The 19,523-nt window shown below is 36.4% G+C and overlaps 1 protein-coding gene across 2 annotated transcripts in view; it reads right to left on the bottom strand.

The window, feature by feature from the left end:
- Window positions 1-19,523, bottom strand: part of Gdap2 (ganglioside induced differentiation associated protein 2) — a 115,005-nt gene that overhangs the window by 29,836 nt on the left and 65,646 nt on the right. The gene's annotated exons all lie outside the window — the stretch shown is intronic.

Below are 19,523 nucleotides of genomic sequence, written 5' to 3' on the forward strand. Positions count from 1 at the left end.
ATGGAACGTAAATAACGAAGTTGAATGGAATCGTTCCAGCCGCACCAGGGAAAGTCTATTTTTTGCGACTCTTATCGGATGATGTAAGAGAATTAAGCATACAGCGAACCAAAAGAAACACCCGCTGATGAATTATTTGGCTTCGTTAAGGTCGCTTCACTGAAATGAGAATGGAGTTCGTTTTAAAATAGTTCAGGGTTGTTCTCAAACAAAACGGAGCTTACGATTTAGGGTTCGTATCAAATGATAGAGGCCGACCGACTATAGTATATTTTAAAAAAAGAACATCCTATTAGCTTGGCTTATTGGTTTCTTGCAAACACCGGAATGGTATGTGGAAGTAGAATGGGTTTGTCCCTGTCGTAGACACAAAGGTTACAGCGTAAAATGTTAACTTAATGATAAGGAATGACTAGCGGCAATATATTTCAAAGAAAATGATTTCTTTTGTCATTTTTTGTTGCACGCCGTAGTGGAATGGAATTATTGAGAGGCAGACGGGCCTGGATCATAATTAAGACCATAACTGCGATAAAGTTATGACTAAGACTCTTAATGTTTGACTAATATTACCTTGAATATTTTGAACGTTGTCGCAAATAACGTTTTGGTTCGTGTTGCAGATAACGTAATAGTATCTGAGCAACACGCTAATATTCTTCAAAATATTATGAAAGTTTATATTAGTTCCTGAGAAATAAGGTTTTCGCAAGAGCGAAGCAATATTTAGCAACAGAATTCGCAAAAGAATTTAAAATATATTTTTGAAGTAATAAATACTTTTAACAAATATAGATACGCGATTTTGTGATTACATGCGTTGCTTCCCGAGATATTCAAGAAAATCTGTCATTGCGATGAAGAAACTATGATGAAATATATTTATCAAATTACCTTCTATATTTTCTTTGGAAATGGGTGTATGTCTGGGGTCACTATTATATTTTGACGTGGACATCTCATAAAAGTTCAGCACACAATTAATTAATTAAACAGAATAAGATCCGCTGAGTCTGAGGGAAATGAGTAAAGTGCTCATTGAATAATACAGCTAGGTCGATATTAATACTTTTCAGGAGAGATTTCATGAAACTAGTTTACTTAGTTCTTGCAACCGATAGAATTTCAAGTAGAATATGACTCCAGGTGTCAGAGCAATATAAAGTTACATCCTGATATTAATCCCCTGTCGTCTCTATGTCGTTTGGTAACGCTTATATTACAAAACGCACTTTCTTCGCGGTACAGTAGTGCAGCAATTTCTCCCAGAAATGTTCGAAGGTCGGAATTGAAATCGGCAGATCTAAGAATACTAAGTCGCGATTCTTCGAGCCTCAGGGCTCGTTTTTATAGAAACTCGGGGTGATCGGCAAAAAGAAAGGCAGCGGCCAGTATGTCGGTGAACATTAATATGAATACGTAGTAATGCTAGAATAAAAACGATGACTTAACTTTCTTATTTCTAATTTTTTGCCACGATTCAAAGGCAATTTGGAGGGCATATGCACGATTCGAAGGCAATTCGGAGGGCATATGCACGATTCAAAGGCAATTCGGAGGGCATATGCACGATTCGAAGGCAATTCGGAGGGCATATGCACGATTCAAAGGCAATTTGGAGGGCATATGCACGATTCGAAGGCAATTCGGAGGGCATATGCACGATTCAAAGGCAATTTGGAGGGCATATGCACGATTCGAAGGCAATTCGGAGGGCATATGCACGATTCAAAGGCAATTTGGAGGGCATATGCACGATTCGAAGGCAATTCGGAGGGCATATGCACGATTCAAAGGCAATTTGGAGGGCATATGCACGATTCGAAGGCAATTCGGAGGGCATATGCACGATTCAAAGGCAATTTGGAGGGCATATGCACGATTCGAAGGCAATTCGGAGGGCATATGCACGATTCGAAGGCAATTCGGAGGCCACATGCCACGATACGAAAGCAATTCGGAGGCTACATGCAACGATACGACGGTCACCCAGTATCTACCACGAACCTTGTAGCTCCGTGGTTTTTCTTACCAGACTCACACCCAAACCATTTTATATTGTCTTCCGGGAATTCGCGTCGTGTGCCGCATCACACGCTTGACCGACTCCGTCGACCTTTAGCATCGACGTAGCAATAGATCATACAGGCGTAGAACTAGCACAGGGAAATTCGGCATTTCCGCCAGAAATTACTGTACCTCGATTTCTCGGGCCTCCAATATCAAAATTAAGTATTATGCAAACACGTTCCACATCTAATTAGCTCAATCTAAGGCTAATTGTATGTCAATCGATTTACTGTACAAATTAACGAAGACGAAATCTGGCGCTGTAATTTGATATCTGTTCTATTATCCGAACATTAGTGCCACTCTGCTTCGTCCAGACAATCGAGGTTTTACTGTACCACCAAATTGAGAATGCTAAATCAGCACATTCCTGGAGTTCGGTCAGTCCGTGGACTAACAGCACGCTACCAGTGACCAGAGGAACGAACTCCTTAGTAAACTGCAAATAATGCAGCACAAGGATTTCGTACACAGAGACGGCATAAAATTACCGTCCCGGTAGGTCGAATCGCATCCCGCTTCAAAGTCACGACGTGTGCAGTGTTAAGTCCGCTGCGAGCTTACGAATGAGAAACTGCCTTGGCAGTCGCGCACCGTGTAGAAAAACAATAACTCGGGAAGCGCAGGAAATCTCATGGACCTAGAGGAATATCCGGCTGAGACTTCGTCGCTCGCACACAATAGCGCTATCAACCAATCACTAGCTATTCACACAGCCAATCGCTATTAAGAGCACAACGTTTTATGAAACTGTGCGTCAGATAATATGAAAAATGTATTTCAGATTAATCTCGTGAAATATACATTTTATAAATACTTATTCTATCTTCGTCAAATCAATTAAGTGTTTCAATCGATATTTCCTTTGATACAAAAATAAGCTACTATTGAAGCATACGTAACATAGTTGAGAGAAATAGTATTTGCAAGGATTTGTATCTCCCAATTGAAATAGTTTTACCGAGGTCTGGTATCCAATTCTCGAAACAGAACAGCCGAAAATAAATATATTTGGTACGTCATCCGGAAAAATGCTAATCGAGATGAGAAACATATTTTGCCTTGAATATAAATGCAATCACGTACCGTTGGCTGCGATTTCGCGCGAACACACAATATTTCGATGGAAAATACTCGTCGTGATATTTGCCAGTCCGACCATTCTCTCTCTCTCTCTCTCTCTCTCTCGTTTGTACACACATATATGAATATTCACGCGCGCACACTTACACAGATACACACATAAAAGAAAAATATTCGGGCATGCATTCAGACGGCAATGAATATTCAACTGCCCTGAAATCAATGGGAACGATGCACGCCATGAAAATTCCGGGCGGCCGGCGATCGAGCCACTGTTATTAATCCGCACCGGGCACGGCTCGGCACGATTGATCGTTGAAAAGGAGATTTTCCTTCCCCGTTGAAAACAAGTTCGTTACGGTATCGACTTCCCGTCGCATTTTAAACTTTTCCGTCTGTACGCGCGAACTTCACTCAAGGCCACGAACAATAACCGCACGCGAGCTTATTTATTTTCTCATCAAGCTATCACTGACGCCACGCCGCGGACTCGTTTTCATCATTGCGACATTAATTCTTTGAATATTGCGTCGCGATCATGTCGGCAACATTTGGGTTGGTGGTGCATATGGAATGTCGGATGGTGTTTGTACGTAAAAGTTTCTTCTATTGGTTTTGTTGCCCCTTCACGTTGCGCGTAAGTTCTTGAGCAGTCTGATTATCTACCGATTATCTTTAATCAATTAGCTGTGGAGTTTCCTCCGATTAGAAGTATACTCGTCAAACACAGAGTTAGCGTCGCTGTTAGAATATTGGATCAAAAAGACAGTTTCATTTTACGGTAACAATTTTATTACTAATATTCACTTATTCTCTTAATATTAACATATACTGCATACATAATAAACAAAAAACGCAGGAAAAATCAAATACTTATAAAAAAAAAAGGTTAAAAGTTCAAATTGCCGCTGTAGAATCGTATTTAGCAAAGCAAGGATAATGGTACTTTGCACATCGAACATCAATATTCTGATTCTTTTCTAATATTTTTATAACAGTGTGAACACCTTCGTGTAAGATTGTCCTCGAAATATTCTAAACATCTTGATATTTGAGAATATGTTTTTGTTTTCACTGAAATATTACAATTTAAATAGCCAATGGTCACTACTTTTTACGCACGACGAGTACACTCGTTTTTCAATAATTCAAACTTGCCGACGCTGTCGTAAAAACCGGACCGCAATATGACATAATTTTTGGCAGCAATGCTGTAAAAATGAAAGGGAAGGGAAGAAATGAATGAAATAGATTCACGGTCAATAAATTTGCTGCGCAGAAATTCCATGAGGAATAAATTTTTTACGAGCTATATGTACAACCATTCGAAGTTTGTTTTGTATTATCGCGAGCACACAATGGAGAAAGTCTTCTATAACTTGTTATGTCTCCAGTATTAGAAGCTTTCAAGTAAATTGGTTTCTACCATTGCATGTTGCACATTCTAATCGCGAAGCATCTATTACAAAATTCTGGGCGTGTATAATACTATTTTTATCTACTCTGTAGAGAAAGTATGCGTACTTGTTGACGTGTGTATTTATACGTATTAAATAGAGTGAGACCGTGCGTTTATAGATCGACGTTATTTAAATACTAAATTTTATACACAATCTTTTGCATACCTAATTTCTTCGATTACCATAATCTACGCATTAATTGCATATTCCTCCTAAATAGAATTTTGTAACAAAATTGACAATCGATCACTGAAATTTTTCAGGCGAATTTGAATTAAGATTAATCTGTTTTAAATCTTTCCAATACATCTAAACTACTGCTAATGTGTTCTCAATCTTTTAAATAAACTTGAACTGAAACTAGTCTATTTTAAATCTTTTAAATAAACTTATAACTAAAACCAATGAGGTCTAAATTTAAACAACCTCTTTCTAGTATTTCTCTTTCATGATTAAATGTCTGTCATTATTTTCAGTAATCCTCTTTCATACACAGAATCCTCGTTTAATTAGGTTCTGCTAAGTTGTCTTCCAGCTACTGTCATTAAGAGCAAAGTCGAATCTGTCTGCTGTTTGTTATGCGGTCTCTCAGCTAGCTCCGTGGTCTATGTAGTGGGGATAAGGATGCTGACTATAAGGAGGTCGGCAAAGCGATATTATACCAGGAGAATTCCGTATAATCTTCCACGATATTAATCCTACTGGAAATTTTGAAATAATCCGTTTTGCGAACGACCATTCTGCATACAATTAGTAATTATAGTTATAGTTAGTAACATATAATTAGTAATTATAGTTAGTAATAATTATAGTTAGTAACATATAATTAGTAACAAACGGAGAATAATCCAATGCGATATTATTCATTCTTGCCAAAGAATATTTATGTTTAAAGATAATCCTGCATTTACTTCGTTTATCTCTTCGTTTCCCATCTGAATTTTACTTTCTTCCAAAGGAAATAAACAATGCACTAGAGATTTTTATATGAAGTATAGAAAAAAAAATATATTTATTTGCTAGATTAATACAGAATTATAGAAATAATAAAATGATTTTTGCCGTGATGTACACGGCATTCGATCGAATAAGTAAAAGTGTCGTGCCGCGTATTATTATAAATAAATGTCTCTCCGGTTCTTTTTTACGTTTCGGAGAAAAATTAGCTAAATATAATTACACAGTATCGCTGTACACGAAATCGATCTAAAGATAAAAACGGTGTAGCAAATATTGTATAAGAAGCGGACCGGATGATGAAAATTTATGGAAGTGCCAGTACTGAAATCCGTTTCATAATTGTGTCTCCAATCGTCCCGCAAACGTCTTCCATTTTTCAGCGTTGGTGTATACAGTTGCGAAGAAAAAGCGTTAATAAGTGACGAAGTTTATTCGAAATATCCGCGTTGGAACGCGAAACTTATCATTTCCCAGTTGGAATTAAGAAGCAAATGGCGTAGGGTAAAGTGTAACTAAAGTTTTAATCGCCGTCGGCGTGATTCGCAAGATCCGCGACGGCTTTTTAATTATTATTCGAGCGTCGCGGTTTTATCGTTGCCTCTTCGACGATAACTCGTTGCGAAATTCTCACGTAGACGATAGAATCGCTATGCGACCGTACGAAACGGAGAATTCGCGAATCCCTCCGTAAATTGAATTGCAGATCGTCGCTTTCGTGACGCGAACGATTCGATTCGCTGCTAATCGACGACGCCGGGTCGTAACTGACCCGTTTACAGAGAGTAAATATAGATAATCTGGAACGCTATAAAATTTCAATGAAGTAGAATTCGTAAGTAAATCGTGTAGACTAGTTTTCCCAGAAACAATAAATAAGTGAATCAGATTTTCTTTATTAACCCGAGAAAGATAACCTACGTCGCAGAGGCGCCTGCGAAGACTGTTGATTTTTGTTAATTTTTCATAGAGGTCTAGTGATTTAAGTTTAAAATTACTTAAAATATAAAAAAAATATAATATAAATGCATTTTATTTTTACAATAATGCCAAACCTTTAAAATGACTAGATTAACTTAAATAAATATCCATTGTTAGTATAAAATTGACGCCTTAGAAAAGCATGCGCCTCTGAAGCGTATGGTTATCTTTTACGTACGTTGTCATATGGTTATCTTTCTAGGGTTAATAGAACTAATACTTTCTTGTGAAACCGCGTGTACACGATTCATGTGGAAAATATAATTATATACACAATATGATCATCAGACATTTCAAATTAAAACTTCTCAGTCATTCTGAAAGAATGGCAGTCATTCTAATGGCGGCCCTAGTTTTTCGCGATTCAACTAATTGCATTTTTTATCCATTTTCTTTGTGCCACTTTCAACCTTTACCATAAGATACCAGTATTATTAATAATAATAAATTGTAACAGTGATCAGAAAATACAGAGTAAAAGAAGATAAAACACTTAAAATACAGGAAATTAAAATAATATACACAAAAACGTAATACGACGTAAGCTGCACGAAACGAAGTAAAGGACAAAGAAAAATCGTAATAAGATTTTAGATGTGTATAGGGGACATGTCACAGAAAGCAAATCAATGAAATAGGATCAATAAATGGACCAGAATACGGAAATTCAGGGGACATAAATTGAACAATGAATGAAATATTTATGAGTTGAAAATTATTGATAAATAAAAGCTCTGTTAGCATTTTATTACGATTATTATATTGTCGACATTCATGAATGTATGGAAAACATGCACACAGAAATTACCACAAAATGCATATTTCATTATATAAAAGACTTCACTTTACTTTAAAAGTATAAAAAAGTAAACATTTCCAGGAATATACGCTGCCTAATAGGGCAGGGATTTATTACATCGGAGGCTGATTGAAAAGGTTATTGAGCAAACATTTCGGGACGAATCATAATTAACTAGATATCGGATTTTCCTTGGGCGCATTTTATAACATCGGTCGCAATCTAACGGAAATGCTTCTTTCGCCCGATTTCCGCAAAAGAATAATAGCGACACCGTTTACTTTCGCATGCCTCTTTTAGCAAGTAATTTCGTTTGTAGCATCTCGTTTAAAACGCTTCAATAAATTAACACTCCCGGCGAGGACGGTCATTGCGCGCGTCAGGACGAGCCGGTCTCATCATTTCAATGCAAATGTGAATAGCTGAATCGTCTCGTTAGAGTGGCAAATATTATTCCTATGGTTCTCGCGTTACACGTAATTCGATGGAACGAACTGTCAAAGAGGAAAGAATCGGCGGCAGGATGTGCAACGTTTCACTAACTCATCTTGTCGAGTTTCACTCGATATGGATTTAGAAATCGATGCAATGCGAAACTGTCGAATGACCAACAATCATAACAAAACAGTACCGTAGTTCGCAATTAAGCGGATGACAGTTGTTGTGCAAATTAGTACTGCAACAAATTGCATACGAATTACGGGAAAAAATGAATAACTTGTGCAGCAAGATTGACAATCAAAAAACCGATAATATTCGCTGTAATATAAACATTGCGCTCGAAAATGTTCAAGCAGATATTTTATTACCCAATATTTTATTACGCGGACCTTCAAATGCAATGGACGTTCTATTGTAAATTCTCCCCAATTTTCCTTCAGTTTGTAAACAAAAATGAACAATTTAGGAAGACGAGATACGATTATTCGAACCTTGCGGCTCATTTTTATAGTTGCCGCTTGTCAATAATTATAAAAACGAGGTGCAAGGCTAGAATATTCGTATCTCGTCTTCCCAAATTGCCCATTTTTTGTGTACAAACTGATGAAAAATTAGGGAGAATTGCTTCTGGAAGAGTCGACATCGGATCGAGTAGTTCGAACACCGTAATGAAATTACAGAAATGAAATTTATTGACGCGTCCGCTACAAGCGTCGCACATGTGTAACCACGATCTCGGTTTTGCGCGAAGACGGTCGAACGAATTTTATGCATGCAATTAACGAAAATTACATCGTACGCCGTAATATCCAGTGATCGTTATTTGTGGCGAACATGTCAACGATAATGCGGTGTATATAGCCAACCGCAAAATTCTACTCGCACGTTGCAAATTTCAGATACCTGATACAAAATGCTGGAGCTTCGATCGTTTCACGCAAATTTGCTCGTTGATTATCTGAAATTAAACCAATCCTGACACAAGTTCAGAACATAATATAATCTGAAATATGGAAACTGAGCGAAATGGTTCAGTACAAGAAATGTGAGAATCAGAATAATCAATATTCTATGGTTTGATGTACGTATGCATTACTTGGAGATTATGTTGTCTATATCATGATCTTGTGTTCCTCACTCATTTATGTTTTGTAATAACAAATACAGGAAGCATTGTCACCTTTTCGAAATCGAATTGTTCGTATTAAATAAATCAGTGTTTATAAAACGTACGAAGTCTTCGTTCTTCGTAAGTTCTCCAAACATGGCAAACGTATGCAGCCTTTTAACGACTGATCGGATGCAGAATAATATCCAAGAGACATTTTACGAAAACAGTAATTTTTGACACGTTAAGATGAGTTGGATTCGTTAATGCGATAACTATGCGAACCGGAGACTGCTTCGTTTATCTGTGTTCTTGTCTATCCAACAAATAAAAGTATCAAATAAATCAGTGTTTCAAAAATGTCCGAACAGCTTATATTTCTCAATTAATGTTTAGCAACTGTACGCAGACATAATAACACGTGAAAAAAAACTAAATTTTAATGTGCCAAGTTCGACTATTGTACTGAAGCAAGACTATTAAATGAAAAAAAACTCTGCAAGCGATTTCCAGCTCTGCTAACACATCAATTGCCGAATATCAACCTCAAAAGTTCCCAGAATATCAAAGTTATTTAGTTAACCCCTTAAAGACGGCACACGCACGAAATACGGACCTGTATTTTTCATACACTGATATGAAAATAACGTTATAATCTTAATAACATTAATATTATGCCATTAACATAACCTTATTATCATATAAACACATTAATAAAAAAATTAGAAGGTATTACTCATTATTATGTGGTAAAAACGCAATAATTTATTTTAGCAACTGCTAGATTTCCTTATATGGCGCCTATGTTGAGGGGGTTAACGAAATCGAAACTAAAAAGATAAAATTCGTCAGAGGTAATATTAGTTTAACACTTTTGCATTGTAAACAGCCTAGTGAAATCGAGTTTGTCCATATTCATCATCATATCAAATTCATATTTCAATAAATATGAATTTCGAAACCTAGTTAAAAATCAGTATCACCAATATGCGACCTATGCGGCAGTAAACGTGTTAAATAATTCTTCCAGATCAGTTCGTGACGCTCACTGGCTGGCATAAGCATCTCGACGCACGTTCCATGTGAGCTTAAAGCGAATCGATCAGGAGCAAAATAGCCCTAAGTACCGCCGCCTTGGACCGTTACCAAATCAGCGTCCCGTCAAAGGGCGAAAAACAAAACTGGGCGTTGTACCAAACACAATGTGATCCCGCGTAACGTGGGGGGTGCTAACGCTGGAAGCCGAGGCCTCCGCCTTAGAGCCACCCCCTTCGAATCAGCCTGGTGGAGTCTGTTCGAGCCGTGACAATCGGTCTGACAATGAGAAGAAATTCGCGTCGGTCTATCGCGAGCCATAATCTCGGTTACAGACGAGTGACTCTGCAGCGAAAATCACGGAGCATTTACGTAACGTGGAAAAATCAACGAGCAAAGATCCTCGAATCTTCGCGGAACCGGAGAGAAGAATCTAAGTCGTGAATGGATACACACCGGTCTTCGTCCTCGATTACATCCACCATGTCGATCATGACCATTATGACGATGCGCCCTGTGCTGTGCCGGCGGTCCGCTTAATCTCGCGGAGCTCGATCAGAGTGTCTCTCTACTCGGATCTCCCTGGAGCGGATGGACGAGGAATCTTCAGCAGTGACATCGGGCACCGAGTACGAATTACCGGACTCGGGTTTCGTCGAGGTATCGTCTATCGGTTTTGGAGGTTGAGGCACCAGGATCACTGAAGGGGACTCGGCAGGATGACCGACGAGACGCAAAGCCGCGATTACGGGGCACTGATTACTATTTCGCGATGACAGGCGAGACTCGCGTCTCGCCGATTGGAAGAGGAACGATCGACGCGACGAGACTTCGTGAGCAGCCGCAAACGCACTGAGCCGCCTGAACGAGGAAGACGGGACTATGAGGCGCGAGCGCGACGACGTCGAGTCGCGTCGCTCAGCGTCACGTAGCGTCGGGACGCCGCCGCGTCTTCGTGGGCGCACGATTCCGATCCGGCTGCGTCACGGCGCCTGCTCGGCTTAGGATACTACGTGTTCGATGAGTAAAACGCGACCGGCGATGCTGCGGGGGCACGATCCCACGACCGACCTGTGCGTGCCGGTTATTATATGTGTACGATCTCGGAGGCGTCGCAGAGTGGTGCCAACCCTACATGGACTCATGCGGAGGACCTGGGAAAATTTTAGTATACAGGATGAATGGAACAACTTGATCAATGGGAATATTTTACTTACAGCGACCCACAAAAGCGTTTATACACCTTTTAACCCTTTGCACTCGAAGCCATTTTAACTGTAAATCGAAATTCATTTTTCTGACTGACAGTATTTCCATTTCATGTGACAAAGTGCATTTTATGCATATGAAATTGAGTCTTGTAACACGCACAACAATTAGACTTTTAAACATTTTTTACATCTAAACGTCGATAATATAAAAATTATCTTGGAACATGTAACAATTTTAGTGGCGCATGAGAGTCACCACTCGAGTGCAAAGGGTTAAAATGCAATAACTTTCTTAAAACTGAACTAAATGACCTGAATTTCTTTTTAGGTGATAGAGGAACTAGTCTATACTAGATGGTGGCTAAGAAGCTTTTTTTTAATTTTGCCATTGCTTGGAATGAAAAGAAAAAATTAATAACCCTTGCTTTTTAACTTTTTTATCTGAGCCTATAACGAAAATTTAAAAGAAATGCCTTTTGCAGATCTCGGTAAGTTATATGCGTGTCGAAAATTTTATTGAAATCGGTTAACTCGGAGTCGAGCTATTGGCGTTGATGTATTTTAAAAACTGCAGATTTCGTACCGGTTTTGGTCAAAATCGTGACAAAACTGTGATTTTTGCCATCTTTAATTTGTTGTAACTCGTAACAACGTGAACCGATTTCGATAAAATTTTCAACATGCATATAAGTTATCGATATCTACGAAAGACATTTTTTAAATTTTCGTTATAGGCTCAGATAAAAAAGTTAAAAAACGAGAAATTTTTATTTCTTTTTTTGTTATTCCAAGTAATAGTAAAGTCAAAAAAAGATCATTTCAGACGTCGCTTAGTAGCCTAGTATCTCTATCATGTAAAAAAAATTCAAGTCATTTAGTTCAATTTTAAAATAGTTATTGCGTTTGAAAAGGTGTACGAACACTTTTGTGGGCACTGTATATGAAAAACAATATATCGAAGTGAAACTTCTTTCGGCTAGAAAGAGCTAACGTTGCTGTGATCGGACAATATTTCTCGCGATTATTAAGATCAGTTTTTGTTGATCATCTTGAAAAATTATCGGTCGTCAGGTTTTATTCGAACATTTTAAAAACTTGTCAATGTCATCGAGCCTTATTTGATCACTTTCAAGAATTGTCGAAGTCATCAGGTTTTGTTTGGTTATTTTAAGAAATTGTTTAAATCATCAGGTTTTATTTGATGATTTTGAAAAATTTTTAATGTTACATCCTACTTCACTACTTTAGTTCTAATCAGATTTATTTTTATTATTATCATTATTATTACTGTTATCGTTGTTACATCATCATCTTATCGAACATCCCAAAATCTTTTGCAAGCCACGATCTCATCCTTGACCCATCCTCAAACTCTGCCTCAACCTTGACGTATGTCCTTGTCGCATCATATCTGAATGTTTGCCCGCCACGTCATCTTCAAAACTCTGACCTTACTATACTAATCCTCTCAATTCTTAAACTACCACCATTCATGTATATACATGTATAATAATATAATTATATATATATATATATAATTATATTATTATACATGTATATTTAATATACATATTATAATATATAAATAATATATATATTTAATTATTTTATCTACTACGAGAGATGAGATAAATCTCGATCAGCCACGTCGATCCAAATATAATCAATAATGTCTACACTAATATAAATTTCGAAATTTGTAAATAGAACTAGAATTTTATTGTGTGTGTGTGTGAATTGTTTTGGCTTTCTCTTTCATGTAAAGTTAATCCCGATTATATATTTAAAATTATATACTGACATATTGGAGCAAGGTTAAAGCATGAATGGGCATAAACGTAAATATTACATGAACTGTTCCATGAACGGCTATTCGCGTAAACAATTAAAATTTCACGCATACTGATTACAATTTACGTGTAAACAGAAATCGCGAATAAAATAATTTACTACACTGAAAATAATTTGTTGTGCGTGCTCACCAGTATTAGAGAAATTTACTCCAGTCTATTATTATGGTACGCACCGCACACGATCTTTATTTTTTACTTTTGAAATTTCTTGCGAATTTATATAAGACGAATCATCTTTTTCTTTCAATGAATTGTAATTGTTCCAACAAACTTAAGCTTCAAATAAATGAAGCGTTGCCACAAAAGAGGAAACAAACGAATTCGTAGTAAGTCGTTCGATACTGTTTCTGACGAAGCAAGGCACGCCTTAGATTCGTGATTTCCACGAAAGGAGTGTCCAGAGTTGGTTATTTCGTCGGAGGGCGCCTTGAATCCATTTTAATCGAGGTCACGGTCGCGAAACCACGAGTATGATCAAGCCACAACGCATTCGTGGTTTGACGTGTGCGCGCATTCGGATATCATCCTTAACCATCAGGAATACAGTAATTTCTCCATAATTCGCGCTCAGATTGCGCACAAAAATGGACAATTTGGGAAGAGAAGATACGATTATTCGAGCCTTGCGATTCGTTTTTGTAGTTACCGATTGTCAACAACTATATAAACGAGACGTAAAGCTTGAATAATCGTATTTTCTCTTCCCAAATTGTCCATTTTTGTGCGAAATCTGAGCGCGAATTAGGCAGAAATTACTGTATATAGAGGGTGTCCCAGATTTTAATGTTCAAACTTTGACAGTATATTCTATGGCATAAAGTAAGAAAAAAATGTTATGTAAACATAGGTCATATAGAGCTTTATTAAGAAGTTATAACAAAAATTCAAAATAGGAATAGTAATCAACTAAAAAAAAAAAAAATAAGAAAAATAAAAAAAATCTTCGATCGATGTAAATCATGTATTGTCAACAACGGTAGGCATTTCGAAATGTGAAATAAATAAACACAGCTTACATAAACACACGGCATGTGCTGATCTATTCAAGTCAATGCTCGCAGTAACAACAAGTTGATTACTATTCCTATTCTGAATTTTTGTTATAACTTCTTAATAAAGCTCTATATGACCCATGTTTACATAACATTTTTTTCTTACTTTGTGCCATAGAATACACTGATAAAGTTTGAACATTAAAACCTGGGACACCCTGTATATATGTAAATCGTATAAGATATCAAAACAAATATATATTAATCTAGAGATCTGGAAATTGCTCGTTTCCACAATTCCGAGATAAAAGTAATTAATCTATGTGAAAACGCTTTGTTCCAATATCTTTTGGATCGACGGTTTATAGGGTTGCCCATATACATTTAAAACACTTGTTGTTCGTTTAATAGGTAGAATATAGAATATGTCTTAGTTTGATACTACACGTTTACATTTTTTAAACAATGTGAAGAGTAACGGGCTATCAGACATTCATTAAAATTACCTAATAAGTGGTTGTTGATTTAGAACATAATGGTTATCATTAGATCGCGTATTTTATCTATTTGTGGAAAAAATGAGTAGGTATAATTTAAAACAGTGAACATTGTTGTATTAATTTGAACTCATTAAAATGATTAAAGGAAGAAAGACACAGACAATTTTTATTTTGCCTACAGATCCGCAGTCTAGTTATTATTCTGCGAGACGCAGTTTTTTCTATTTAAAAGTGTTACTGTTTAAAAATGAAATAACCTATAAGTCTATACGAAATATGAATTACTAATGTTTATTTTATTCATTATTTATTTATAATATTATTTGTTCAGTGAGTCGATATCATTCGACAGTCATTCAAGAAAGTGATGAAGTAGTTTGGCGATTGTCTGCAAAATAACTTCACAATTAAAAACGAACTATGGCTCGTTTTAATAATTTTATAATGCGAGAGTTGTTGTAGGAATTTCGACGAGTCCGTCCAACGTTGTCGTTTCAGTATTCCACGAATAATTTAATAATAGCATAAAACTATCGATGGAAAAGCATGCTAGAAACGCAAATCGCGATCTAAAGAGCTCAAGGTGTTGACAAAATTATAGTTCCGGCTTCCGGAGGATCTCGCGAATGGTATTTCGCGGAAAGTTTAATATAGGTTTTATCATGTGATCGATGATCAATCATCGCATACCGAGATCCCACACAAATTTCGGTGCAGCTACGCGTTCGAGGAAATCGAGTGTCCTATTTCCATTTCGTCGGGACGATGCTCGAAATTATAACCGTTCTGTTCGATGCAACGTAATCCACGGTTCGCTCGATGAATAATCGAACATTAACGTTTTCGTATCAGAATTAACACGTATGTAACTCCGTTACTCCGAGTTACAGTAAATTCTCCCCAATTGTCCTTCAGCTTGTAAACAAAAATGGACAATTCGAGAACAGGAGATGCGATTATTCGAGGCTTGCGCCTCGTTTTTATAGTCGTTGACGATCGGAAACTGTAAAAACGAATCGCAAGGCTCGAATAATCGTATCTTCTCTTACCAAATTGAACATTTTTATGTACAATTCAATTGTACATAATTAATTGTACAATTTACTGTATTTTCATATTTGTAAACGTACAAATAAAATGCTTTTTAAAAAGATTATACGGATAAGGATCGTCGCAAGATCGTTTTCCAAAACTTTACTATTCAATAGTAACGACTATAAAAATGTTGTGGACCATTCTCCTATTTTCATTTGTAGCAAATGTATTTATTTTTGTAAGTTATACGATTCATTCTCTTTGAACTTCCATTTCAATGTAATCTCCTCGTGAAATCAGCCTAAGGTTGACTCATGGTGATGTTGCACCGTAGTATAGTGACTATACGTACGAATGCGTTCTACTATCAATTTTCTCGCACTATATAGTAAATTAATTATTTCACTTAACAGAATCAGTAACACTGTTCGTAAGATTGAAGAAAATATGAACTTGTGATCGCTCTAGACTCTAACCACTGCAGTATAATTGCACCATTGAAATATAATTAGTTTCTCTCCATATATATTTCTGCATCATAAAAAGTGAAAAATATGAGTAGCAAAATGTTAAACATAAATGTTAATTTCGAGTGAATCGATTCGTCTATGATACATGCTTCACGAGTCAGAGGCGGATTTCAATCTGCAGCAACGTTTTCTGACAGATCCGACTGCGCAATTTCGGCCCCGTTCTACTGCTCTGAAATAATAATCGACGATAACGATCGACCGGCAGCGGCAGCAGCTGCGGCGTAACAGAGACAGATCGGAGTAAATCGAGCCATAACTGTGAGAGCGTAACAGAATTTGGCGCAAACCTAGTGAAACAATACCAGCTGCGTTAAATCGTATAGGTTGCAAAACAAATTGACCGGCTCGCGGGGGTGCAACTTTTATAGGAGGGGATTAGCCAATTCGACACTGAAACATTAGAAATCGAAAGCGATACCGGCAATCGTTATTGGCTCGCGCATTAATGATTCTACAGGGTGTTCTATAATTATATTAACACTCGGAAAGGGGTAATTCCTGAGGGCATTTGAAGTAACTTTTTCCTTATCGAAAATGTGATCCGTGGCTTTGTTTACGAGTTATTAACGAAAAACAGTGACCAATGAGAGGCGAGCTCGGCTGACGCGAGGCGACCGAGCTAATCAGCGGAACTGGTCATCGTGCGCTCGTTGGCTCGACCGCCTCACGCCAGCCGAACTCGCCTCTCATTGGTCTCTGTTTTTCGTTAATAACTCGTAAACAAAGCCGCGGATTGCATTTTCGCTAAGGAAAAAGTTACTTCAGATGATCTCAGGAATCGCCCCTTTCCAGATGTTAACATAATTATGGGACACTCTATATGAAAAGTCCAGTTTCTGGAGATTAACCTGAAATCAAGTGATATTCGTGATATTGATATTAAGAGGTTGTGATATTCAGAATCATAGTTTTACTAATCCTTATCAGTGATATTAAGTGATATTAAGAGGTTCGTGATATTCAGAATCATAGTTTTACTCTAATCCTTATTTATATGAACAATCATATAAAATCAGTGGTTTATTAAATATGTATACTATTTCCGATAGAAAATATTTGACCGAAACCGTAAATACGATTACTAAAAGAATTAGTTTATTGTTTATTGAAAGTGCAAAATGATATTCCACATGCACATATAGAAATGTCGGTAAATAATTCTTGTTTATTTCATTTTATTGATTTATATGACATTCCTTTGTAAAAATTGTGTCATATGTAAGTACAATCTTATTAATTTTCAAACGTTGTAAATAATGTATCACAATGTTACTAGTAAAATGTAGTTGAATTAAATTATGTTAATATTAGTTTCGAAATTGATTGCAAACGCTTTGGACAACAAGCAATTAAATAGAATCATGGTTTTGTAAGAAATTAAGGAAAAGAATTTTTAAGCTAATAGGAATTACAAATTTCAATAATAAATAACTTATGGAAGGAGAACGCGTAAGTTGTAACATTTACATCGTTCTGTTATTATCGTTAGATTGTAATAAATGTTCATATGCCACACATTTATTTGATCATTCCTTACAATAAATAAAAAATAAAAGAACGCATTATGATTTATATAAGTGAAGGATAAATCACAACGAAATAAAATGAATCTTTTTTTCTCAAACAAAATTATATCAAGCTATAAATTGGATAATGCCCAAGCCAAGCATCTTTCGAAATTTCCGTCAAAATACCGAATGACGCAATGAACAAGATCGATCTTGTCGATCACACGCAACCAGTTAAATATTTACCAGACCTAGAATAACCGGAAACGCTTAAAAATACGGCCGGTCCTCGAAAGCACATAGAAAATGAACGTGAACGACGCCACACGTTCCATCGTCACCAAATATCTGAACTAATGTTTGCTTGGCGGCGTGCAACAGTGTGAGCGATGCATGAACGTTGTCAGGAAAAACAGTCACATTGATTCGCATTTCAACCGAAAATATGGTAAATAACGCTGTTACAAATTATTAAAAAATATGTGTCGTAGTTTTTCTTATTGTTAGTTGAACGCGATTTCAAACACAGACAAGGAAATATACACATTCAACATTTCCCTTTCATTATTAGGCTTTATCCTCGAAAATGTTTTATACGCCGAATAAACGTTGTTTTTTCAGTACCAAACTAACAATTGAATTTTTCCTGGCAGTTGATTAGTAATCGTATCGTTCTAATAGGCCGATGTAAGAACTATGACCGGATTTATTAATTTGCGTTCATATATAATTTTTCTAGTATATCTTGTTGCTTGTGAAACTTACAAAAGGTATTTTAAAATATGCAGACTAAAACTGAAATGATCTTTGAAGTGATATTATAATTAACAACATAAGAAAGTTCACAACGGTTAATCGATGATTTGATTGAAAAATAAAACGCTTTAATTCAAAATGTTTAGTGGTTTTTAATCATGCAAATGCAATATCTGGTTGGTATTAGGGACACAGTCGCAAATGGGAACGTTTCATTTACTCTCTTGATTAGCACGTGAGTGCATGTTAAATTGTCGAGGTTCACGAGCCCAGCTCCCACGATTCACGTCCGAATCTGATGAAACAATGGCGTCAAGAGTCTTCGAAAAGACTTATCTTGTTTAGCGGGCTGCCACGATCGGACGCGTGATTTACTCCGATGACGCAAGAAATGAGATCCCCTTCGAGGAATTAGTATGCGTGGCGTGATTAAATCGGAGCACCAAGATCGATCAAACAAGAGAATTATATTCTTTGTTTTCCATTATCATGCTCGGATCGAGTTGCATGTTATTTTCTTTGGAGATCAGCCATTCTTGACCTGTATAAATGGAGGAAGGCTACGAGAACGTTTCGATCAGTAGTGATATTACTGTTAAAACTCTTGAAAAACTATTTAAACCCTCTTTAAAAACAGATAGGTTTTTCGAAAATGCTTGAATAAATTTCTTCATTATACATTCTAATTAAATATGGCAAAAGGTGTAAATAAATTCAGCAACATATGTCAGTCATTTCTAGCGCTCGGTATGTTTAATGTTAACTAATTATTGGTATTAAGGATTTAATTGTAGGATAATTCTGCGCACTATTTACAGAATTCTTTAAAAATGATAAACCATTTTTCGCGAATTTCCGTTTTGCATAACGAAGGAGTACGAATAGTTTGTGGTGACGTTATGAAATCTATTAGCGTAATTAATTTAGCACGATGAGTTATTGAAATTTGATCTACTGTTCAAACATTAGCATAGAGCTTTACAGTCACCAATTAGGAGTCGATAATTTGATAATAGCATTATTCAAATATGACGTAGATAATATCAATTTATTTCAAAATAGAATAAAATAATAATTTATTATGTGAAACATTAGTATATACAATAGTGTTTCACGCTCACCAATTAGGTGTCGATGATTTTATAATAAAATTGTTTAGATTACAAATAATATCAACTTACTCAAAAATAGAATTAAATAA

Source organism: Megalopta genalis, chromosome 6, assembly GCF_051020955.1.
Source record: "Megalopta genalis isolate 19385.01 chromosome 6, iyMegGena1_principal, whole genome shotgun sequence".
Taxonomy (NCBI): domain Eukaryota; kingdom Metazoa; phylum Arthropoda; class Insecta; order Hymenoptera; family Halictidae; genus Megalopta; species Megalopta genalis.